Source organism: Pelecanus crispus, chromosome 5 (assembly GCF_030463565.1).
Source record: "Pelecanus crispus isolate bPelCri1 chromosome 5, bPelCri1.pri, whole genome shotgun sequence".
Lineage (NCBI taxonomy): Eukaryota > Metazoa > Chordata > Aves > Pelecaniformes > Pelecanidae > Pelecanus > Pelecanus crispus.
Window position 1 is genome coordinate 15,452,795 of NC_134647.1, and position 27,176 is coordinate 15,479,970.

Consider the following 27,176-nt stretch of genomic DNA (forward strand, 5'->3'; position numbering starts at 1 on the left):
ATACAGGAGGTACACAGAATGATCCTTCCAGTTGTACCACTTTCAATCTCTAAATATTTTGCACCTTTAGGGACATCCGGACCAAAACATTTCATCTGTATACTGTATTTAATAGCCGATCATTAACTTTTCTACTGCAGTTGCTCGTTGAATCCATGTCCAAACTTCATCCGTGATTTAATTATTTGTTTTAATTTTGTGTGATTATTTCATTAGGTGTCTTCTAGCTCCTGTTGTATGAGAAATAAAGAATAGCTGCTTCCCTGCTCAACAGCTGTATTCCCCTAATGTTTTTATAGCTCTTTACTGCATTTCTCTCTCAATCATTTTTGCCTAGGACAGTGGCTCCTAATTTTGTTGTGTAACTTCCATATGGATAGTGCTCCATGTCTCTCATCATCATCAGTCTTCTCTGAATTGCTTTTAATTCTGTTATATCTTTATTGACATGGGATGACCAGAATTGCTCTTAATATTCTTCCAAGATAAAGTACCCTATAGTTTTACACATCATCACAATGATGTCTCTATTACTTTCCTCACAATCACTAGTACTCTTCTGATTTGATGCCTAAACAATGAAGAGATATTTTCATGGCACTGTCCCCAGTGATTTCAAGGTCCTTTTTGGAGCTAGTTTAGCACTTATCCATTTCTATATATTCTTAGTGGGGTTTTTTGAGTACATTGATTTACATATATTAATATTGCATTTTGTCTGATATTTCAGTAGCCAGTCACACACTCTTCATAGAATCATAGAATGCTTTGGGTTGGAAGGGACCTTGAGAGATCATCTAGCCCAACCCCCCTGCAGGGAGCAGGGACAGCTTTAACCAGATCAGGTTCCTCAGAGCCCCGTCCAACCTAACCTTGAATGTTTCTAGGGATGGGGCCTCCACTGCCTCTCTGGGGAACCTGTGCCAGTGCTTCACCACGTTCAATGTAAAAAATTTCTTCCTTATATCCACTCTTAATCTATTTTTCTTTTGTTTAAATCCATTATTCCTTGTCCTGTCACAACAGGCCTTGCTAAAATGATTTGTCCCCATGCTTCCTATAGGTCCCCTTTAAGTACTGAAAGGCTGCAATAAGGTCTCCTCGCAGCCTTCCCTTCTCCAGGATGAACACCAACTCCCTCAGCCTGGCCTTGTAGGAGAGGTGCTCCAGGCCTCAGATCATTTTTGTGGCCCTCCTCTGGACCTGCTCCAACAGGTCCATGTCCTTCTTGTGCTGAGGGCCCCAGAGCTGGATGCAGTGCTCCAGGTGAGGTCTCACCAGAGCAGAGTAGAGGGGCAGAATCCCCTCCCTCGACCTGCTGGCCACGCTGCTTTTGATGCAGCCCAGGATATGGTTGGCTTTCCGGGCTGCAAGACCACATTGTTGGCTCATGTCCAGCTTTTCATCCCCTAGTACCCCTAAGTCCTTCTCTGCAGGGCTGCTCTCAATCCCTTCACCCCCAGCCTGTACTGATATTGGGGGTTGCCCCATCCCAGGTGCAGGACCTTGCACTTGGCCTTGGTTGAACCTCATGAGGTTCACACAGGCCCACCTCTGCAGCTTGTCCAGGTCCCTTTGGATGACACCTTGTCCTTCTGGCATGTCAACCACACCACTCATCTTGGTGTCATCTGCAAACTTGCTGAGGATGCAATGGATCCCACTGTCTATGTCATTGATGAAGATATTAAACAGCACTGGTCCAAGTACAGATACCTGAGGGACTCCACTTGTCACTGGTCTCCATGAGGACATCGACCCATTGACCACTACCCTCTGGATGTGACCATCCAGCCAATTCCTTATCCACCAAACAGGCCACCCATCAAATCCATATCTCCCCAATTTAGAGAGAAGGATGTTGTGGGGGACTGTGTCAAAGGCTTTACAGAATTCCAGATAGATGATGTCTGTTGCTTTTCCCTTGTCCACTGATGTAGTCCCTCCTTCATAGAAAGCCACTGGCTTGGTCAGGCAGGACTTGCCCTTGCTGAATCTGTGCTGGCTGTCTCGAATCACCTCCCTGTCTTCCATGTGCTTAAGCATAGCTTCTAGGAGGATCTGTTCCATGATCTTCCCAGGCACAGAGGTGACGCTGACAGGTGGGTAGTTCCCAGGGTCCTCCTTTCTTCCCTTTTTAAAAATGGGCACAATGTTTCCCTTCCTCCATTCACCAGGGACTTCACCTGACTGACAAGACTTTTCAAATATCATGGAGAGTGGCTTGGCAATGACATCAGCCAGTTCCCTCAGGCCTCTGGGATGCATCTCATCAGGTCCCATAGACTTGTGTACATTCATGTTCCTCAGGTGGTCTCGAACCTGATCTTCCCTTACAGTGGGAGGGGCTTTACCCCCCTGGTCCCCATGTTGTGGTCCATCGACTCAGGAGAGGCGAGGAGAGAGGTTGTTGGTCAAGACTGAGGCAAAGAAGTTGTTGAGTACCTCAGCCTTCTCCCCATCTGTTGATACTAGGTCACCATTCTTGTTCATTGCGGGGGTACGCTTTCCTTAACCTTCCTTTTCTGGTTGGCATGCCTGTAGAAGCCCTTCTTGCTATTCTTTGCATCCCTTTCCAAATTCAGCTGCAGCTGCGCCTTGGCCTCCCTGACCCCCTCCCTACACAACTGGGCAGTTTCCCTGTATTCCCCCCAGGACACCTGTCCCTGCTTCCACTGCCTGTGCAGTTCCCTCTTACTCTTTAGTTTGACCAGCAGGTCTTGACTCAGCCATGCTGGTCTGTTCCCTTCCTTGCCTGATTTCTTACACTTGGGGACTGAGAGCTCTTGTGCTCTATGGAAGGTGTCCTTAAAGATCTGCCAGCTCTGTTCCGTTCCTCTTTCCCTGAGGACCGTTTCCCAGGGGGTCCTTCTGACTAACTCCTTGAAGAGCTGAAAGTTTGCTTTTCTAAAATTTAGGGTCCTGACTGTACTCCTCATTTTTCCCATGCCCCTCAAGAGTGTGAACTCCACCAACGCATGATCACTGCAGCCCAAGCTGCCTCCGGTCTTGACATCACCAATGAGCTCACTTGCATTGGTGGCCATCAGGTCCAGTATTTCATCCCCTCAGGTAGGGGTGTCTATTACCTGGCTTAGGAATTTATCCTCAATGCATTCTAGGAATCTCCTGGTTTGCCTACAGCTTGCCGTGTTGTTTTTCCAGAAAATGTTGGGTTGTTGAAGTCCCCCAGTAGGAAGAGAGTCTGCAAGCGCAAAGCCTTCTCGAGCTGGAGAAAGAAGGCTTCATCGGTGGGCTTGCCTTGATCAGGCAGCCTGTAGTAGACACCAAACACAAGGTTCTCTTGTGAGATCCTTCTGCAATATCTCACAAAAAAATAATTTTATATTCGAAAAATTTACCCCCTCACTATTAACTTCCTTTCCATATCATTCATGGGTAAATAGAACAGTCCAAACCCCTTGGGAATCTACCATTCTTCTGAGGACTATCTGCTTATCCCTACCCTTTGCTTCTAACCTCTTGCACAGTTATTAATTCACAGTGGGACCTGCTGTTGTTTTCCATGGCAGCTTTTTTTCCTGACCAGCTTTTGTTGCTCATGTTAAAGGCTTTTGGAAATTCATATGCTCCATTGTACCTTTTGGACCACACTGATCCATGTCCCTGTTCATGACTGACAAACTGGCAAGCACTCCTGAAGCATGATGCCCATCTGTCATTTGGATTCATTCTCATTTTATCACATTTATTCACATGTCTATAAACTTATTCTTTGTGTAATTTCAACTAATTTGCTCTACATCCCAGTCCTGTTTACTGGGGTGTAAATCTTTGAATCCCCATAGAATACTTTCTAAAATTTAGGCCACATTTTCTGGCTTTTAATCCTTTGGTACTATGTCTGATTTAAACATGAGGCAACATAGTACAGATTTTACATTTGATTTCCTTTAGAGCTCTTGCATGAGTAGCATCTGGTCCCACACATTTGTTACTATTTATTTTACCACCTCGTTCAAAACCTTTTCAACTGACACTTGAATTTGAAACAGTTACTCTGATTCATTCCCTCTGCAGAAAGGTGCAGGTGTGGGATCAGGCCTTAAATATAATGTTATTTCTTTTTATATCTCTTTTCCACATTAAAAATAAATGATAAATCAATCATCATCAATCATAAATCAGAATTTTCAAGTAAGTCTATATTTGAGCCTGAGCATTTTTGTCAATGTTTTTCCACAGAGAAAGCATTCAAGAAGATAGCAACATATAACTATTTTTTCTGATTGCATTTTAATTAATTTAGTTTCCTGCTGGGTTTTTTTGTGGGTTTTTTTTTTTTTCCTCCCCCCCCCCCCCCGCCCCCTGCTGTTCCCTCACTCTCCTTTTTGTAAGGGATTTCTTGTAGGTTAAATGTTTTCTTCAGTCTAAGAAACTGTACCAGGCAATATCTGAAGGTCTGACTTTCTGAAGTGCCTTTCATGTTCTTGCTTGAGTACTATCAGTATGTTCAAAGCTGCAGCTTAAATGTGGCCAAAGTCCCCTCTTCACCTGATCTTTTCCAACCAGGATTTCAAAAGCTTCCAGTCCTTTTTAGCTGCTAGTAACCCTAATAGAAGCTTGAAACCCAGAGACCACAAGTCAGCCTTGCCAACACTAAACACTCAGCACAAACAGGGCAAAGTCCTTGGAAGTGCTCAACCAAAATGAAAGAAGAACTATGTGGGGGAAAAAAAAAAAACAAACCACTTCAAAATTGAAAGCAGAGGGAAAAGAGGTCAGGAGGGAGCTATTAAATACATACTGGAGAGAGAAAGATGTTCAGATGCTATAGGACATCTAAGCAGCTCAACCATTCTCTACAAGACAGCTGATGATCTCAGGTCCATCACACAGAACAAACTTTTGGCTTACCAGCCTGATTTATCAGGACTAGTGTTATGCCTGACTACATTGGGTATTTAACTGCTGTAATTTCTTCTAAAGAAAACACCTCCACATTGACAAATCCATCCAGAAGGTCTTCTAGCACTAGAAAACTTCCCTATGAGCTGAACAATAGCTGCAGCCCTTTCAAAATATGGCTTTGTCAGTCTTTGCAGTCCTGAAAAGTGTTTGAGACACTCATGTTCTCAGCACCTCATGGTGCTCTGTTCAAGGAGGCCCATCTAAGGACACCCAGTCCTTTGCAGAAACATTTTGCCTGTGGGCTTGTTTTGCTACCCTTAATTTTCCAGCGCCTAATGTTCTCCTGTCTCTCAGTTACAGTTCCCTATTTTTTTTCATTGTGTCCTCTGATCCTGAAGAGGCACCAGGTTTGGGGACGTAGTGCAATGAATTTCTGCCATTTAGGGGAGCTTTCAGTTGCAACTACAGTTGGAGTAAATGATTCATTTCAGTGGCATTGCTTTGCACACTGGTGTTCTAGGCGTGACTGAAGAGAGCAAAATTCAGCCCTCAGCTAGAAATGGAAAATAGTCATATGCCCCTCATGAATTTTAAACTGCTCTTACTTCTAGCATCAGTAGCAGCCAGAGAAAACTTAGTTATAAAATTTAATAATTCCTACTATGTCCAGGAAGAGAAACGAGAAGCCTTCACTCCTCAGAAGCCCATTTGACAGGAGCAACAGTTTGGTATTGCAGGGATCTGGAAAACCTTTCAGGCTTGAAGCACCTTCTGCAGACAGCTTTCACCTGAAAATATCTTCAACATGGGAAGTCAGAAGTGGAAGAGGAGAGCAAAATTAAAGAACAGTGAACCCATGCTGAATGACTAAGACAGGACTGAATTTGAATGCCTATTCCAGATTAATATCATCTTTCTTCAAAAGCAGTCAGATCAATTCCCACTGAGCTGGCTACTGCATGGAATAATGTGGTAGAAGCTGATTATGTGCTGTGAAGAATTTGGAAACAGAAATTTTCTGTTTGGTTTCTGTTTTGTTTGAGTTTTATTTTTAACCCACCTGTATTATTACTATTGTTTTCTTTGGTTTGTTTATTTTGGGCACTGCAGAGTCCTTCCCAAATCTCGTCTTATGCATCTGTGCTGCAGTGTGAACAAAGTTTATTGCTAGTACAATATTAGCTTTTCTAATCAGAAACTGATGTTATTACCTAATAGTTATGGCTCTGCATTACTAGCCAGATGTTGGAAATAATGGGCTGATAAAGCTGCTTTTAATTTAAACAGCTTGACAGTTTCAGGCTTTTGCAGCACAAGATCAGGAGACCCATAAAGGAGCAGAAAAATAATTTGAGTAGTTGAGGTAATCAAAACCTTGTAAGCTTCAGCATTGATACCCAGGTGTGATACCCTTCCTCAGCCTGATAGCTATGTAGTCACACAGGGTACAGAATGCCCTCCAGTCCAGAGCCCAGAGACTCTGACCAGGCCTCAGGCAGACAAAAAGTCTGAGACCGTATCAGTGTCATTCTGAATCTGAGCTAATATGTTCCACCTCTTCACAGAAGATCTTTTATCTTCTAGCACTAAAATAGTCCTGAGGCTTTTGGTCAGCTGGAAATGTGGACAGAATGGGTTCATATCTCCTGCAGCTTTCCATGGAGGTGGAAGTGCATAGTTATTGGGTGGGATTTAAGGAGTTGTGGTTGTGCATGCTTAGCAGCTGGCTGGGGAAAGTTCTCTCCTCATTTGCAGTGTGAAAGTCAAAACTTTTCCCTCTGCTGACGGAAGAGGAAAATAGAAGCTCATTTTAGTCTAACCCCCACCTTTTTCTGTCAAAAAAATTGCTTCATTCAGCTTGAGAAAGCATTTGTGGGACTTGCAGTTCCAAGATGGAAACAAGGAACAAAACTTTGATACCCTATGAGGTACCATTCTTTGATCTTCCATTCTATGTTGAAAATACAGAGTACTTTAATGTAACATAATGAAATAAGCCTAAATAATGACCAGATAACATTTTAGTGCATGTCTGTCTACCCTTGGAGAAAGATTAGAAAGCAAATAAGTTTCAGATAATAGAATACTTAATAAACATGTTGAAGGTGCTTAGATGCAGTAGCAATGAGGCAAAGGACATCTATTGGCATTCAAAAATAGAACAGAGTACACAATAGAGCAGCATCCTTTTGGAGCAGAAAAGGTATACTACCAAGGATGTACTGATGTTTCAATCTCCAAGAAAGTCAAAAGGAGCTTTGCTACCTGTTCATAAACAATAGTGCTTCCTGCACTTGATTTTAATCTCAGTTCCAACTGTGTAACTGTCCAGAGCAAATTTCAGTGAATGTAGGCATGGACTCCTATCCAGTTTACTGAGCTTAGTCCTAACTCTGCTGAAGGAGAGGAAAAATGACAAAGTTAACCCCTACTGCTAGATTTACTTGTAACTCTTATTACTGGATTTGCTTTTTTGGTCTGTACTTTTTTACAGTCTAATTGGGATAAAATATATCTACTTACACATATGGGATACATATCTGTATAATGTAAAGAATATATACAGCATGCTCTTTTCTGTTATTTGGCTAATCCTAATTATACCATCTAGGAGAGGAGCAGCAAGAATAGGGAAAACAGTAGAGCAATTTAAATTAATTGTGTTTAACTTCTGAAACCTCACATTAGGAGGTTTGCATTTTACTGTGATTTTATAAAACTAGACCAGTATCATGAGAAAACACCAATGCTCCTTTTGAGCCTTTTTGATTGAAAATATGTCTAGTATTATATTTATGTCTTTAAATGAACTATCTCTGTTGTCATTAAAAATATCCCTTGGAGAATAAATATAAGTTTAATAGAAACATTTATTAAAACTTCATAGACACATTTACTTTAGCCTTCAAGTGTTCTCAGAATCTTGACTAAAAAAATTCTAATTATGATGTCAAATTTAATCTGACATCTTTTTTTAAAAAAAACCCCAAGCTGATATAATAAATGGAAATGCCACACAGATAACTGAAACTTACACTAAGAAATCTTTTTCTGTGAAAAAATGTTCCTCATTCTGGTTGATTGGCATACACAATGACTTATAGGTGATGACTTTTATTCATCAGTGACTATCAACATAACAACATTGTGGGGCATTGTCTGTGAAAATGGCATCATTGACTCACTTCCTCATCAGAATTGTTTTCACCCAAATAAAATGGACTAGATACAAGGAGAAAACTTAAGTACCTATTGTAGTACTGGTGTAGATAAGTTGTCTAAAACAAAAAGAATAATCTAAAGAAAATCTCAATGAGCTGTCACCTAACACTGGAAATACCTAGATTCACTACTTTTAAAAATTAATTTATTTCCAGAGTTGTTAATATCTGAGCAGCTATCTATTCTAATGACTAGTATTTTTTAAAAGATAAATCAACTCCACCAGGAATGGTGGTGAGACCAGCCCTGGAGTACCTTGCAGCCTGTTGATTGTTCTGTTCTGAACCATGCAGAGAAGCAGGGGTTTGAGCTCTCATCCTCAGGCAAGAACAACAAAGAAAAACTCCAGGGAACCCATCAACTCTGTTGGCTTTTGTGCAAGACCGAATCTGTTTGGTGTGTTTGGAGAACATCCACAGCCTCAGACAAGAGTCACTGGGGAGCGCGCAGTCTGAGAGTTTCATTCACCTCTCTGGCACCAGCACTACTGGTACTGCTGATAGGTCCCTGCAGCACAACACAAAGGACGTCAAGGACAAGGTCGCAGTATCCATGCTTACACTGAATCGTGCCATACCTTTATGAGACTATGCATGAGCTAAGTAGATTCTGAGAAGGGTAACCCATATAAGACAAGCAGACCACTATTTCCTTTTAGTTCCTGAGGGAGAAACAGGGCTCCAGTCATTTATGTAACCTACCCAGCATCAAATCAACAGATCAGTAGCAGAGTCAGCAACATTTATTTCTCAGAGCTGAAAGTTTTCTAAAATCTTAGAATAGGGAAAGCAAAGCACCATGGTGCTAGATCAAAACTGACAGGAGAAGGTTGATTCTACAGCTCTTTTAGCCCCCGCAGTGATGCTTGCTCTCTACTGCCTCCTTTAGAAAAGGACAGCAAAGTGTTATTCAGGTCAATTTAGCTGCTTTTCTTTCTAAGCAGTTGTTTTTTTCAAGATGTGTTATTCTAGAAGATCTATATTTGTTTAAAAAAATGTACAGTCCTGTTTTACTAACAAAACACATCAATACTATTAGACTAAGTGAATTATAAGAATACTAGTTAGCACAGTATCTTCAAACCCTCACATTCTTATAATTAATTGCATCTCTTTAAAATCTCTGTTCAGAGGCATCCCATAGGTCAGAAGAGAATTCAGAGCAGAAATAGATTTCTTCATTCAGCATCTGCATTTTATGGTCACATAATTACAACAGCTATGTTTTTGTTGCACATTTTTGTGTCACATTGTTATCTTTCATTTTGGGTTACAGTTTCTGGTTTGTGTTCTACCAAACAGGTTCCTTCTATGATTTTCCTTCCTTTGCCTTGTTAGTGTTATCAGTTCTTGTAATGGATTCACTTTTGTGTTCAAGTCTAAACAAAATTTTTGGTATCTGATAAAATAAGATTATTTTCACCTCCATTCTATGCTAATTAATTCTCCTTATTTAATATTCAAATTTTGCGTCACTCAATGCACACAAGCCAAACTGGCTGGTTTTACATGCTCACAGAATTCAAGGTAATACTTCTAGAATTCCTCATCTCTCCCACCTTCTTTTTATCCTTCAAATCATCCTGTTAGCAAATTTCTAGGGAGAAATCACTGTGAAGGCTTTTATCCATTGAGAGATGTACTGGCATAATTATACCACTGCAAATTACAATACCAATATGTACCCCATGTGTTTATTCTGGGACAATGGTTCTTTGTTCTTGCTTGGTTTATGTTGCTGTGGAGATGGTACAATGCTAGAATGGAAAAGAAAAAAAAAAGTAAGTATAATTATGTTTATTCCTTAACGAAATACAAATACATGTCTGTGCAGTTGCAGTGATACAATAACCAAAGGGGTATAATTTTAGTAAATACTCCACATGCTGGAAACCTGTAGCACTGTGTCTCTTGGGACGATGAAGCTTACTGGCCTAACCACCATGAGTTCAGTGCTGTGCATTAAACTTTCCAGAATATTTTCTTTGCATATGGCTTATTTTTCCCAGAAGAGGGCTGGGCTAAAATTTCCAAAAGCACTCCACTTAACAGCCTTTGTCTTATTTCCAAAAGTGAACTTCTTAGTTCTGTTGGAATAAATATTATTGAAAGTATTCAAGACTGTTATTTGTGAATTGTGGAAAGGATACTGAATGGCTATTGAGGTTATACTAAGGGTTGCAACAAAGAAAAGCCATTCCTATGTAAATTAATCTTTGAAAGCAGATGATTCCTTCTTTAGTACAAATTATTCAGTATTTTCCTCTCTATAATGCGGTCACAGTGCAGAAACAAAATAATGCTATTTTTGCTAAAGCAAAAAAGAAAAAAAGAACTAAAGAGGTGAAATAAGTTAGAGGTTTTCATGGATAAGGAAGGACAATGTGCACAAAAAGCAGAAAAAACTCATACTGGAAAAGTGGGGGGAAATCTCAATTCTATACTAACAAATATACAGTTGCTATAAAAGTGATTTTGCCTTTTTCTTTTTGCAGAGTCTGAGCAATGCTACTGCAAAAGAGAAATTTGGTTAGACACATAACGGATTTTTTAAATTATCAATTTTAGAAGTTGAGAAGTGGCCTTGAGCATCAATATAGTGTTTATTTGTTGGGGGATTGGATAGCTGGAGGAAATCACAGAACAATTATATTATTAGGAAGCACTTTCCAAAAAGGGATCATTTAAAAATATTTCTTTTGGGAAAGCTGGTATATATTTTTCTCAAATATTTTAATGGTAAAATCAATTGTGCCAGTATTTTGTGTTAAATGAAGAGAAAAAAAAATGATTAGAATTAAAATTGTGAAATTGCAATCAGAGCCTAAATAAAAGTCTCAAGCCTTCATTCATAAGGAATGATTAACAATGCCTTTGTAATGCAGATTTACTTACTGTAAGGTTTACATTTGATGAATTTAATTATTCAGAAGATACTCAAAGCAGAACTCAAAAAAGCAACACTATCTTCACTGATGTAGTGTCAACAATTACAGTCCAGTTAGTTTCATGTTGCAATGTACCCATGTAAAGTGGACAATATAGAGTTTGTAGGTCAACATGGATCAGGTTTTCATGCATGAACTGAAGAAGGATGATTGTGTTGCACAGATATGCTCAAGTTCTAATTGAAATGTGCCTTGTATACCTGTTTCTTTCCTTTTAGGAAATTAAATTGTTACATGTTCCAGAGAAAGTGCTATGATGTAACATGACTACACAGATGCTGAAAGAACTCATTGTGGTTTTTCATTATAATAAGCCTTGGAAGCGGTTATCATTTATCTATTGTTATAAAGCACAGACTATTTCATCTGAAGAAGGAGGAATGTTCAAGAGAGCAGCTAATGGTACGAGGGTTTTTTGAAACTCTCTTCACAACGTTTTGGCATGAAGGAGAGGACTTTACTTCAATGGCTGAAATGCCTGGCTCATCACAGGCCCTGGTGCCTAGTTTTTAAATCTGCTCTTACAATAATCTTACAGAGGACATGCAGTCAGACAGCTTCTCAGTTCCAGGTTCTTTGCTTAGCAAACAAACAGCTGCACACACTTTTGCTATTTAAACAAGACAGCTTCATTTCAAATGCATGTACAACTCCCATTAAAGTCAAGGAGAGCAGGACATGTCTGAAAACAGGATTTTTCTTTTACTTTCCTTTGGCCTTCTGATCAACACACCAGAGGAATGAACAGCATCTCGTTCGGGAAATTCAGTGTTTCAAATAATTTCAAAGGGAATAGTGAATAATGAATAATGAATAAAGAGGCAGGACTGAAAACAGGAGATACGAGAGAAAGTAGAGAAAGACAACAGGAAAAAAAGTTACAGTGTTATTGGGGAGTAGAGAAAGAAGGGTGCTGCTAACATCCTCCCATGAGGTACTCATGTCCTGGCCGTACCATACAGACATGAATGCTGCTCTGTACAACCCTGTTTGGAGCATAGGAGGCATTCTCCTCCTTCCCCCTCTTGCAAGGCCAAGGTCTGTTGAAATTTCTCCTCTCCATTGGCTCATTCAACATATTTTAAGCAGTTTGAAAGTATTCCAGGTGAAGCATAGAATAGAGCTGTATTCTAGAAAAACACAGAATAGTAATAGGAAAGAACTCATGCTCTATCCCCATTTTTCAAGGCAGGACAATCCTATGCATATTATTGTTGATTATTATCTGATTTGCTCTTAAAGAACTCCACAGCTTCTCCAGGCAATCTAGTCAAGGATTTCACTAATCTTTCTAACATTAATTTCCTTAATATTTAATCTACATACTGCTGCAGTTGTTTTGCTCCTTATCCCACAGGCCATTATTTTTGTCATCATGCTTTCAGGTTGTTGGGGATTTATTGGTGCCCTTTTTCTGGTTTCTTTAAGCTAAGCAACCCCAGTTCTCTCAGAGAATTGACATCCCTTGAACTTTCTCCACATATGTCTTGACACAATACTCCTAAAACTTGACACAGTATTGCAGGTGAATCTATGCCAGTGCTGTGTGGGAAAATTCTTTCATGCGATTTTCTGGTTACAATCTATCTTATTGTAAAATTTCTGGGGGTTTGTAACAGCTTGGCTTTGTTGATTTATGATCAGTTTGTCTCAGCTTTCAGAATTTTTTAAAGATGCTCCAATATTAGCAGGCTAAACACTTGAAAACAGACCTTGGCCATTAAAATTATTATGAAATAATAATGCAGGGAACTTCTGGAATAAATATATGCTTTTTTCTCATTCAGTGTTGGATTCCTTAAAATTCATCTGTTTGAATATCTTATTTCTATCATAGATAAGAAATTCTACTATTTTGTAAATATCTGCTGAAATTATCAAAGATTATCACCATTCTCAGAAGATGAAGGCTTCTAAGAGATCACATAAAAAATCTTATAACTGGCAATAAAATTGTGAGATTTGATAGCACCAAGCTTCAGGAGATCACCAATAAGAAAAGATTGCTAAAATCACCTCAGAGTGGTTTTACAAAGCACTAAATTAGTGACAATTGATCATGATTTTATCTTAGGATCCCAAAATCAACTTTTCAATTCCATTTTTTTTTGGCTGTGACCTTGGCTCTGTGGTTGACTTTCTGCAACTGCTTCCCTTAGTCTGATCTGAAAGAGTTCATAGCTAAACAGACAGTCCCCTAGTGTGAATTTATAGTGTCCCATGACATTGGGTCCAATCTTATACTGCAATGTTAAAAACTGAGGGGACATACCTTGTAATTGAAAAATGTTGAACACAACCTCTGTTGATTATCAGAGGAATAATAAAAAATGGGCTGGAGATTGAGAAGGAAAATATACAATTTGTGGAGTGGTGAGAGCAATACTGATGGGAAACCTTTGGGAAAGAATTTGAAATATTCTGATAGGAGGAAGTACCAAAGGAAAAGAATGGAAAAGAATACATCTCCTTCATTACCCATCAGAAACTTCACCAAAAAAGCCCCCCCAAATCATACACACTATAGTTCATATAGATCTGGGTCAAGAGGATGTGTCCAGATTTTAGAAAACACATTTTGTTCAGGTGAAGAGGTGTACAGTCAGTCTTTTACTGCAGGATTGAATCTTTTACCCAACCAGCCCTTCTAATTGCAGAGAAATCTCAGCCCGGGCAAGGTCTACTGAGCAAGGTAGAATCAGAGATGCTATAACGTAAATAAAAGAGACGGAAAGGAAAGCTTTAAAAACAGAAGACAGATAGCACCATCATATCCCTGCTGCAAATAATTCACAAGTACAGGAGTAGATCTCTGCATATTAACAACAGAAAACAGACAAGAGCACTGGTGACAGGTAAACCTCAATCTGATCTTCCTCATAGATGAAGAGCACCAAAAGCCAGCTGGAACCGGGGCAGTCTCAGTCCGACCCCCAGAGCACAGGCTGTGGGGCTTCACCACATGCCTCCGCCCCATGACTTCTGGTTCTGGCACAGCCTGGCTCTCAGCTTGGTTTTGCTCTTTCTCTCCAGTTGCCTTCAAGGCCTTGGACTTTGTGTGTCCCTGATTTCCTCTGCCTTTAAGGGAGTCTCCCCAGTTCTGCACTCTTGAGTTAAACCTAATAAGACCCACCTGGTCTGGCTGTCAACTAGCATGAATCAACAGCAGTTTTATGTAGTGTCCTAGCATCAGACAACTTGGCACTGTTATAAGTGATTTTTTCTATAATAAAACTAGGTTTATAATATTCCGTGCTATACAATATACAGTGACTATTAACTTACAGTATTTTTCCACTGTAAACTACCTTTTTAAAAAAAAAAAATCAGTCTTGCCTATTAAGTTACAATCAGAATAGACTGTCTTTTCTATGTGTAGAGAGGAAATGATTGCTGTTGTCTTAACACTTCTTGCCCAGCAGCTAAAAGGTTGAAATGATGGGTAATTGTGAAATTTATGTACCTTTCCAGGGGGGTTCGATAGGCCTTTTTGCTGGAGAGGCACCACTTTCACTTGATGACAAGAATACTGACAGATACATCCCTATTTCTGTTTTTAAATAGACCATTTATGGAATATGAAAGAATTAATTTGGAAAAAAATAGAAAGAAATCACTGGGCAAAGGCTGGGTGTACTGGAAAAAAAAGCTATAACCTTAGAAAGCAAATGAATATAAAATATTTTGGTCCCAATGACTAACTAACACTTTTCTTGCTTTGGAGGAGTGGTTTGACTCCAGTCTTGAGGCTTGAAGAAAACAGTAGCTGAATTTGAAACGAAATGCTAATGATTTGGGGGGGGTGTGGGGGCATCTTGGCTGAAAATATGTTTATCATCTTCTGTAATGGGTGTGGGTGCCCACACTGTAAATACCTCTGTTAAAATTGTATGTCACATGGGAAAATTAAATTTATGGACTAGTGCATTTTGATTTTCAGACCCAGGCCAATGTCAGCACTGTGCCTTACGATCCTCAATGCTCTCTGTTGCATTGGGTCTCTGGTGTAGAATGTATTCTTTATTGCTTCTGCAATGTAATTTACACTTACTAATTTGCTACAGATTGACCTTTTAAGACAACAGAAGGTAAATATTGGGCTCAGTGAATCCCTGGAGCACCTTCATAAAGGTTTGGCAAAATAGCCCTAATGATCCACACTTTTATAAGCCTTGGATTTGCATAGTATTAGGGATGATGCTGATGTCCAGTGAATGATGAGCACTAACAGTCAAAGAGCTGAGAGGAATACCTTTTCCTATGCACCCATATCATATGCTTAGTGATAGTAACCATTTGCACAGGGGGGTGAGTACTTCTGAAATTCTTAGAAAGAGCCATTAAATAAAGGGGAACTGCCTGACTTTAGGAGCCTGCACAGCTATATATAGCAGCACAAAACTGCTCCATAACTCTAGTCAATGGCATGGCTCATTTCTAAAGTTGTGCTTTCCTGGATACTTTGAATGAGAATGATGCTTCTAATAGCAATCTAACATGATAGTAAATGTCCACTTAAATCATAATTTAAGGATTTAGTACCTGGGTTTAGGAAAGTAAATCTCTCTCTGTATGAGAAAGGCCAAGTTGTGAAGGCATCTGGATCAAGCCCAAAACACTACCAAAGGGGAAAAAAAAAAACCAACCCACAGAGTGGTAAAAAGCTCTTTAAACAGTGTAGATAATAACACATATATTCTTGTAATGAGGAAGGAGACTAAAATGTTAATTCACCCAAGATTTAATAGATTTATTAGTAGAATGAAGCAGATTTGAGAGCTTTGAGACTCATTAAGGAAACCCTGAGACTCTCTAGATGGATTTGGAAGAGTCTGTTCTGAACCAGATTTTGACTGTTGATGTGATGTGTATCAGAACAACTCACTGCTCTTTCCATGGCCCCAGTGCCCTGTGCTGTGGTTTGGTGAGGTGTCACAAGTATGGATGGTATGGGAGACACCCAAGCAATACTCTTATTGTATGGGAAAGTCTTCAGGCATTTTCTGTACACCTGAGAAAAGCTCTTGGGAGAAACAATCTTTAGCTATTGCTTGCATTTTACTCCTTGTCATTAATTTGTTCTCTAATTTTTGATAATGGGAGATGCTATGGAACAGCAAATGTTCATCAATATACATGCTGTCTTTGGAAATAAATATACATAGCAGTGTACCACTAATCATTATACTACTGATTATAGTGATAGCATTGAAATTACAGAGCCATAAAATTCCACCATGTTGAAAGACGTGGGTTTTAAAAACAGGTTCAAGACTGTCCTGCCTACACTCAAGCAACCCTATACTCAAGCAGCCCAAGTGGCCCACCAAAACACCATACACTGCCTTGTGCAGAAGATTGCTTTTGCCTGTGTCAAAAGTGGTGGAAAACTGAGGCTGTGGAAAGAATTGTTATACTTGGAAGACACTTCAGAAAAGAATATCTATTTGAAATAAAAGGAAAAAAGTAAATAGCCAAGGGAGGGGATAATCAATGAAGAATTCATGTGGAAAGTAAGTTACATAACTGAAGGACTTGCACTCAGAAAGCAAGCTGGTGGAAAAATGGAGAAAATGGGTAAAGAGAGTTTTTGGAACTTGTATTTCCTTTTCCTTTTCCCCTTTTTCCTTTCCCCTTCCTTTTTCCCACACTTTTTCTTTTTTTGCCATTCCTTCCGCACCTATTCCTTCCCCCACCCCGCCCCGCAATGGAAGCTTCTGAGGATATTTTTAAGGTTAAGAAAATGAACAAATCCCAAGAGACAGCATCAGTGACAGAGAAAATATTATGAAGGAAAAAGGTATAATGGAAATTATTATGAAAGGTCAGGGAAACAGACCAGACTACTTGAGTGCCATGAAACTCATGAAGGAAAAGAGGGTTGGAGGTTATAATATGATGGAGGAAAATGAATGAGATAAAGAGAAATGGAAGTGATGATTTTTGATGGATGGAGTTAATATCAATAAGGCACAGTGCATATGACAGGTAGGCACACATACCATGCAAGATTTCCTCTCTTACCTTCCACCTTGAAGACCAGATATACTGCTAATAATATTAATAGGTAATATTAAGAATATTAAGAAACTAAGATTGGTAGGACAGAGTAATCTAGGGTATTGAACACTAACTTGCATATCTGGTCTCAAAATATTGGCTGTTTCTTTCATGTTAATCAGACTTCTGTAGGAATTAAACAATAGTCAGTATGAGTAAAATTATCAGGATAGGATATGAAATAATCATGTTTTAATTTTGCTTGAAAAATGTTGTCTTTAAGCAAATGAAACCTCTGAGTAGAACTAGGCAGCAAAGATTTCCTTCTCCTGTGAGAACATGCAGAGTAAAAAAAAATTCCACCTTAAAAGAGAATGAAAAATCAGAATCTTAAAAATATCAATAAACAGATGAATCAAAGGAAAATTAAACCAGACTCAAAACAGTGGAAATGGTTTGATAATGTCAATACATAGCATTTTGACATTTAACTTTTAACTAATTTTAAAGTAAATTTCAGAACAAACTGATATTGATAATGATAAGAAAAAAACCTTTGTGCTTTGAAAACACTGAGAGGACCCGGTCGGACAGCTCCAGAACTTAGTCAGCCATTCAAAATGATCAGTGAACTCCTCTGCTTATTGAACAGCTTGAACCATTCCACAGTCCCCAACTGATGTTTCTTTGGCTGCAGTTTTTCTAGTCATATAATCCTTTCCATTCAGCTGCTCTCATCTCCAAAGAGGAGAACAGGCGGAGACACCTCTTTCTGCTTTTCTTTCAGTCCTTAAGAAGATATCTTGGATTTTTCTTTCAAGGAAAAATCCCTCTGAAGAATTTCAGTGAGTCTTGGCATTTCCATTGCTCTCAGGGCTGGGAAGCCTCTGCTCTGTGACCTGTAGCAGATCTGGTCTCTGCTTCTCGCTGTCCTACCCACTCTGGCTGCGCAATGTATTTACACAGAAATTTGGGCACTTCTCTGCCATTTAGATATCTGACTCTTTTTCTTCAGCTCTCATTAACATACCTGCATTGGGAAAAGCCCTGTGGTGGGGCAAACACAGGTATACTAGTGAAAAAATAATAATGTCGGTTTTTTTGGTGTAATTCACTTTACTCAAAGAAGTAGTTTACAGAGGAAGAGCCTTTCCCACTTAAATAGTTTCTGTACTCTAGACCTTTAGGGTGCAGTATGGCAGCAATCCTTTCTAGGACAAGGCTTCCTTTTGTGTTTGTTGAATATCTAGCACAATGGAGCCTGAGTCTTTACTGTGGCATTTATGTTCTGCTTTAATACAGCTAATAACAAGAGAGAGTAAGAAACAGGTAAAATAGCACACAGCAATTTGCTGAAGTAGATTTCTAAATTCCTTTTATGTTACCTGTACTAACATCCTCCATATTTATTACTAACCTTTTCCACTAAGCTCTGCAATCATTAGTCTGTCTAGCTGGTATTTATAATGGTGTGACAGACTCTGGTGCGCCAAACACATTATAACGTTCAGAGACACTTCTAACCAACAGCCAAACGTGAGCAGTAAAAGCTGACCAAGCACATGAAAGGTTTCTATAATTGCTATAATTATGTAGAAGCTTTAGAATAAAACATCATTCCTCCCTGTCCCCCTTTTACCTTTGAAAATTCATTGTCAAGGAAAATGAAAAGGAATTGTTCAATAGCAGGGTCACTCTCTTCAGACTTTGATGCTTTTGATTGGAAATTAAAGCCATAGTGATTACAAAGTGGATACAGTACCTAATTATAATGTTGGTTCTTGTGGTAATATATAATAATAATGTACCTCATTTATATAATTTCTTTTGTGGTATAGGATTACAGGAGCTGGGGAAACACAGCCTAGTTATAACTCTTTAAAAGTTACTGCTGGAATAAAGCTAGAGCTGATAAAACTGAAATCCTATCACAGCACTGAAATAAAAGCTTTGTGAAGATGTGGGAGAGAGGAAGAACCCTTTTAGAACCTTTTATAACCATGGGGCATTTTAAGGCTTTGAAGGTCACCAAGAAAGATGTTTGCAGAAGCAAAATATAAGGAGGTCCTGCTCTGTGGGGATGTAGCCCCCAGGGACAACAGCCGCCTGCCATTCAGCCTAAGCAGGCAAACTGGGATGCAAGAGGCCATTAATTCATCACAATATGTGGAACATAAGTCCATTTTTCACTTTCTGATATTAAAATTCATGTCACAAAGGCTGCTGGAGGATTGCAGGCTTGAAAATATGCTTTTGCCCTATGCTTTTGGCCTGCCCATAGTCATGGAGACAAAACTGTATCTGCAACAGTGCAGAGCAGGAGATTACATTGTTTTAAAGGCTCTTGTCAGGGTGCATTGCTGTAGGTTGAGCTTCCCCAGCATAACAAGAGCTAAGGTCTGTTGGCTGTTCCAGCCAGAAATGCATCTCAATGTAGAGTTCTTTTTGTTGAATGGGAAAATGTCCAGCACACAGCCTGAGCCATGCAACATCCTTCAATTCTGCTTACACAGCAAGAATCTAGGGCGAGAGTGGCAGAATTCCAGTATTTCAATGTCTTTGGTGGTCAAACACATAGCAAAGAGCCTCCAAGAATTTAAAATGCCTAAGGGAATCAGTTGTCCACTACCCAGTGAAACCAATGAGAATTAGTTGCTTAATTTCTAGTAACATCTTGAGAAGAAATCTGTAAATTCCACCTGTATGCTTAGATAGCAAAACACTATTGAAAATCCACTTCTAGTGTGTTCATACTACAGCTGTGAATCAATTAAACGTAGTTAAACTATGTAGAAATGGCCAAATTTTCCTCTCAGAGGGGTCAGTATCAATCTAAGTTTCAGAGTTGTTCTCAGTTTACGCAGGCAGGAGAGAAAGAATTTCACCAATATTAGGTCATACATAAATAAAACAAATCATATACAAGGAGAAGAAATCTAATAAGAAATAGATATTAAGAAATATCTAATCAAAATGTATCCATAATGCTATAGACAGGAGGCTTCTGAAAAGTGTTAGAAAATATGGGAACCAATTTTATTGCTATTTAACATGTCCTCACCAGAATGAACAACCTGCTGGGACAGCAGGGATTTTTCATGATGCTTAGGACCCAATAGTTCCTGGGTTATGATGTTATGTAAAGAGTGAGTTTAGCAATTATGTTTTAAACATACAGCATAAAAACGTAGAAGGGATACCACTGGAACCACTGTCAGCAGTAATGTCACAAACCCACACAAAACTGGGAGGCATTTTGAATCTGTGGGCCCACAAAAGTAGTAGCTCCGTTTTTGTGCATAGTCTTTGCATGTGTCTCTACTACTGTCTTCTAAAAGTGATCTTTGTTAAGCCAATTAGCCTGCTTCTTCAAGCCAGGCAGAGAAATCCCAGCGATTTCACTGCCTTAGAAATCTCCTTTAGCCATAAAGAAATGTAGTAAGAACACAGCAATGAGATGGTTGCAAGTGGAATGTAATCAAGTGACATTACTAATGATGCAGAGCATGTCTGTGGCCTGTGGTGGGTTGACCCAAATGCCCACCAAAGCTGCTCTGTCTCTCCCCTTCTCAACTGGACAGGGGAGAGAAAACATAATGACAAAGCTCATGGGTTGAGATAAGGACTGGGAGATCACTCAGCAATTACCATCGTGGACAAAACAAACTCGACTTGGGGAAAATCAATTTAATTTATTACCATTCGAAACTGAGTAGGGTAATGAGAAATAAAACCAAATCTTAAAGGACCTTCCCCCCACCCCTCCCTTCTTCCCGGGCTTAACTTCACTCCTCGTTTTCTCTACCTCCTCCCCCCAAGCAGCGCAGGGGAACAGGGAATGGGGGCCGCGGGCAGTTCATTACCTGTCGTCTCTGCCACTCCTTCCTCCTCAAGGGGAGGACTCCTCACACTCTTCCTCTGCTCCAGCATTGGGTACTTCCCATGGGAGACAGTCCTCCATGAACTTCTCTAACATGGGTCCTTCCCATGGGTTACAGTTCTTCACGAACTGCTCCAGCATGGGTTCCTTCCACAGGGTGCAGTCCCTCAGGAACAGACTGCTCCAGCATGGGTCCCCCACAGGGTCACAAGTGCTGCCGGAAAACCTGCTCCAGCATGGGCTCCTCTCTCTCCATGGGGTCACAGGTCCTGCCAGGAGCCTGCTCCAGTGTGAGCTTCCCACGGGGTCACAGCCTCCTTCAGGCACATCCCCCTGTTCCAGTGTGGGGTCCTCCCTGGGCTGCAGGTGGATATCTGCTCCACCATGGACCTCCACGGGCTTGCAGGGGCACAGCCTGCCTCACCATGGTCTTCACCATGGGCTGCAAGGGAATCTCTGCTCCGGCGCCTGGAACACCCGCCCCCTCCTTCTCCACTGACCTTGGTGTCTGCAGAGTCGTTCCTCTTACATATTCTCACTCCTCACTCTAGCTGCAGTTTGTGTCCTGTTTGGTTTTTGGTTTTTTTTTTTTTTGGTTTTTTTTTTTTTTTTTTCCCGTTTCCCCTTCTTAAATATGTTATCAGAGAGGCACTACCACTGTTGCTGATTGGCTTGGCCTTGGCCAGTGGTGGGTCTGTCTTGAAGCTGGCTGGCATTGGCTCTATTGGACATAGGGGAAGCTTCTGGAAGCTTCTCACAGAAGCCACCCCTGTAGCCCCCCTGCTACCGAAACCTTGCCATGCAAATCCAATACAGGCCACAAGGCCATCCTTTAAAAAATGATTAGCTACTCTGTTCTATTCTATTTGTTTCTTACATTGCAGCTGTCAACTTTGCATCAGAGCCCTAGTGATTTCCATGACAGATAGTCTGTGCAACACCAAAAGACTTGCTTTTTATGCTGTCTCTAATGTGTTCTTCCACATTTTATTCTGTCTCCAGGGTAGTATATTTGTCAGCTTTATCCTGCAATCATTCAGTAGGTAATTATTACCCTAGAACAATGAACAACTCATCCAGCAACACTTGGAAGATGGTAACAGAGAGTCTTGTTAGCCTTTGTTCTGCCTACCTGCAGGTGTCTACTGAGCCTTGGAGCTGTGGTACTTTTCTAATGCCTTATAATTATAATGGCATGTGAGAGAACAGAAATATTCCTCCTCTGGACATTTTTTAAAAAGTTTTTAATAGAATAGGTATTGATTACAGCTTTTTCCAGCTTTCAGAAGGAACTGTTTATTGCTCCATGAGTTGTGTGATCTCAGCTGACCTGCCGAGTCAAAAGCTTTCACGTAGTTGATACAGTATATCTAATGTCTCTGGTTTGGGTCCTCTGTCAATTCTATAATTGTCTTGCAGCTGAAAGATTCCATCCTATATTGCTTAACCCAGTATGTTCTGGTACCATTTCGCTAGCCAGGATTGTTCGCTTCTCCTCACCCATAGTGGTACTTTGCTTGCAGGACAAATGAATGGGACTTTTAGGGTTAATAACTGAGCAACGTCTGCTAGATTTTTTTCTCCATTTCCTGCTTTCAAAAAGAGACCAACAAGCCTTATTAAAAATATTATGATGTTCAGTCATCATTTTGTCTGGTCATTGTGTCTCACTGGCCTGCTTACAGGACATCTCATCCTGGTGACAACGTTCCTTCTTTTAGAGCAGTTTCTTTTAGAGGAATTTAGTTTGGGCACTGTCACTGCGTAGCTGTAATTCAGAATTATTCTTTTTGAAGGCAGACACACAAGTTTCCTTATTACATAGTTCTTCAGTTCTGCACACTCTCTGTATGTTCAACCAGAACCTGCATGGGTGAGACTGACATCCTCCTGGACTATTACTGTCAATGATAAATTTAAATTCCTTTGTCCGGCAAATTTAAAAGAAAATAATTCAATTTACAATTACCAAAGAAAATGTTCAGAGGTAACCTGATTGCAGTCTGTAAGTCCTTTGATAAGGACGAAGCTGATGAAAGTATAGGAATCTTGAATTGATCAGAGAAGGGCATTGAGTGGTTGAAAGATAAAAAGATTCAGGCTAAAAAATGAAATACGTATTTTCCACAGTGATGATGATGAGCAACTGTGGGAATATATTAACAATGGAATAAGTGTACTCTCTATACATGATGTATTAAAATAAAAATCATAGTTTTTGAAGATCATAGTACATGTCAGACATATGGATACAGAGCAAAGATTACTGCAAATTCCATGACTTGAGTTGCTCAGGAGACTAAATTATGTACAGTAATGTCTTTAAAGACTGAAGAGCCTTCCATTAGTTTTCATCATTATAACCTGCTAGCGAGTTTCATACACAACCTTTGAGAAAAGGAATAAGTCAACCAAACCAGGCCCAAACAAAATTGTGATACACACTGAACCTTTGAATAGATTTTTCCATTTCAGAAATCAGCATTGCCAGTGTTCACTTCTGTATCAGTGGAAGATTTAGATCTGCTCTTTTGTGACTTTTGGTGAATAAGAAAATTACAATTTATGCATCTATTCACTTAAATTTTCATTGCTTAATATTAAGTATTTCTTTTGTTGCATTTAATAGCATTTCATACTTAACACTTTTCAGTTTGTAATTTTCTTTAAATATCCTGGCTGCTGGCAACAATATTTGAAAATTACACAGGTCCTTCAAACAACTTACTACATTTACAATTACTATACTTAAGCAATCATTGAAATATATTGGAGATATTTAGCTTTTCATTAACGGCTCGTAGCTGGGATTGATGCTACTTTTATTCAGCACTTCAAATGTTCTAGAGGCATGCCTGCTGTAAATCTTGTCTACTCCAGAGATATCACTACATCTAGATTAGTGATTTGTTCTGGAGCAATAGTATGGTTTTGAAGAGAATTCTTTGAATGTCATTATTGTGCACAGATTTTGTTTGGCGCATGGAAACTTAATTTCCTTCAAAGGAAACTAGCCCCATATCTTTTCTTCAGATATCACCTAATGTGCTCCAACCCCAGTGGAGACAGTCCAAAACAAGGATGTTTTGGAGCTATTTGAACGGCACATGAAGGGTGGGAACATTTGCTCCAAGACACCAAGTCCACCCCAAAATGCACAGTCTGGATGCAGGGGCTTGAACACCAACTGTTTTGCTCTGTGGATGCATTGCTTTTGCATTAAATTACTTGTTCATTTAGACATACTATGATTACTGTATTGTAGACTTAACTTCTGATTCCAGTGCTGTCAGTGAGAGCATTAACCTCAGCGTTTAAAGGCTGCTTTCTGCACACTTTTGCAGAAAACACAAATTGCCTAATTTTAAACAAGAAAGGCCATTCCTGATTAAGAGTGTCTTGGTTTCAGTAACCCAAACATATGTAGAGCAGTTTCTGAAAATTCATTTTTTAAATTCAGATAGGAGCAGAGCTGAGTTGAAGGCAGAAAGAGACATACAAGACAAGTTCTACACTTTTAATAAAACTTTGTTAAACCAATTTTAATTTAAAATCAGTTGAAGTTTCACAAAAAGAATGCTACACTTACAATAATCTGGAATTCTCTTCAGTATTCAAATTATGGGCTGCATTTTCATTGTCCTAACATACATCATCTGTCAAGATAGCAGCTTTCAATTTGATTGTTAATTATTCTTCTTTATGTATAAGACATTTGAACCATTTTAGAGCTTTATTCCTCTTTGCAATTAGATGTGGTGATTAGAATGTCTTTTATATGCTGTTAGAATATTCTTTTAACAGTGCTTGACTTCACATGCTCATTCTTACCTCCAAGTATTTGGCAAATTCTTTCACTCTGCATTGAATGTCTCTAGGTACGTCCCTGTTGTTTTTCCACTCAAGTGTCTCAAACTGTTCACTGATGTAGCTGATGCCTCCTTATCACGTCTCAGCAGACAGTGCATGTGTTGATTTTCTGCTGACTATTCCTTCCTAGCTTTCTCATTTGGGGTTCTTTTTTTTTTTTTTAATTTCTGAGCTTTCTTGTATGTTCTATTGACTCAACTGAAATTCAGGTTTTCATTCAGGCTACTCTATTTTAAAATTTTAATTATATTTTTCTTCAAGATTTTTTTTTTCTTTCTTTCCAGTAATTTATCATTTCATTTTATGTCATCTGTTTTTGAAAGACTGGTGTTTTCTTATGTAACCATAAAAATTATGTGATACATTTGAGCTCATGACAACAGGCTCATATTTAGAATGAAGTATGTTGGTTTTCTACCTCCTCAGTAATATATGCAATTAATCTGATATCTACAGTGAGATCAATCTTACTGCAAGTCTAAGCAAACTATTTGCACTGCTACTGACATGACCTCCATCAGTTTAACACCTAATCATGCTATTCTTGATTCCTCTCTCTTCAGATAATAAATGGATTTGTTCTAGATAGATGCTGTTCTGTACCATATTTATAAGCTCGTATTCATGAGGAGTAATTTTGTTTGGGGTTTCTTGTGTGTGATTTTTAAATACAAGGGATACATCTTAGACAAAATATTTGTTTTAACAATAGAAAAATGCTCAATGTACCAAAACCAACTTTGATTTCAAGATTCGGTAGCATACCTCTGTAGAGATTTGAACTCATGAAGTATCACTAAAGGGAAATATTCACTTCTTACTGTTCCAGTTCTTTGAACAGTTTGCAGGTTTCAAATCATACACTTCATTAGGTACAGTCTTTGCCACAAATATATTTGGTTTTTTTCTCTCTATGCACTTCAAATACAACAGAACAAAACACAAAAATATTTTTTAAACCAGCTACAGCATATGCCACATTTTTTACTTTCTCTTCCTTTATTACAAGTATTTGAACAATCATTGTGCAACAGTCACAAGTTGGAAAGGCTTTAATTTTATAAGTTTTACTCTATGTCCTTTAAACTGAAGCTGATGGGAAACCTCATGAGTCACCATGGTCTTTGACCCTGAGATCTGCTGCAAATACTGGTCTCTTGGTGGTGTTTAACATCTTGGCTATAATTTAAATAGTGGTAAATTGTCAGTGCAGAGCTAACAGGGAGAATATATGTTTCACTGTGGAAGTGAAATGGGCAACACAATGCTTTTCTTTAAAGATTTCATCTCTCTTAAATTTCCTGTCCCAAACTTCCAGGTCAAGATATTTCAAATCTTGTGCCTCCTGAGCATGTTGCAGATAATCATTACTTAACTACAGAGGATATATTTTGTCTTTGCAACTAACTGCAGAATTATTTGTAGGTGCCGATCTGCTGAGCAAATATTTCCAACATCATGTCAAAATGGCTGGCATTGTGTTGAATGACTAAAGAAGTCAAGGTGTCTTGGCTAGGCAAGTTTTTACAATTCAAAATAGTTTCAAGAAAGGGAGAGTGGCTAAGATTTTCAAGAAGGTCATAATGATTTGGGGTACTTCTTTGTTCTGGAGTCTATCTTGAGGATTTTTTAAGTCCCTGATTTTCTGAAATTTTGATGAGACATCATCTGGAAAGCATTCTCCCTGAAAGTGTTTCAAAGATTGGCACTTAAAAACTTCAGAGCGCTTTAAGGTCAGCTTTGAAAATTCATTATGACATTTTCTCAAATTAGTACTTGCTTGGCTATGATCTGGAAAACACAGCTTCCTCAGGTCTTTTTAGTCTTCAGTCCTTTGCTAGCTTGTGAGAGTGCAAACAGGGATTCACTAAAACATTTCTGTCACTTTCTGATCAAACATAAAGAAGTGACCAGTGCTCAAAGGGAGACATTCATAGTATTAATGTTTCTTTCTCTTTCAGTCAGATAAGCAGTGAAATCTGCCTTTCCATAGAAGGCAGTTTAGCAAATGGCAATCATCATTGCGTCATACAAACAATCAAGAAAGATTAGAGAAAAATGCTACTAATTGGATCAATATAATCCAATTTCTCTTTCCTTAATTAGAAAGTGAACTAGATACAAATTCTTTACATCATCTTCCATGTAATCCTATCTTTTATATTCAATATTATACAATTTTAATCAACAATTCTTGATCTTTCTATGGAATCTTTCAGTAAGGTTGCTAAACATCGAATGTAGTCTTTCATGTAAATGGAAAGAAATAGGTATAATCAAAAGTGTTTTTTCCCGCTATACAAAATAGTAATTTGTATGTTTTGAAATGTGTCTAAAATATTTGATGAAAATACATATTATATGTTGTAATTTTTTTCTATCCTT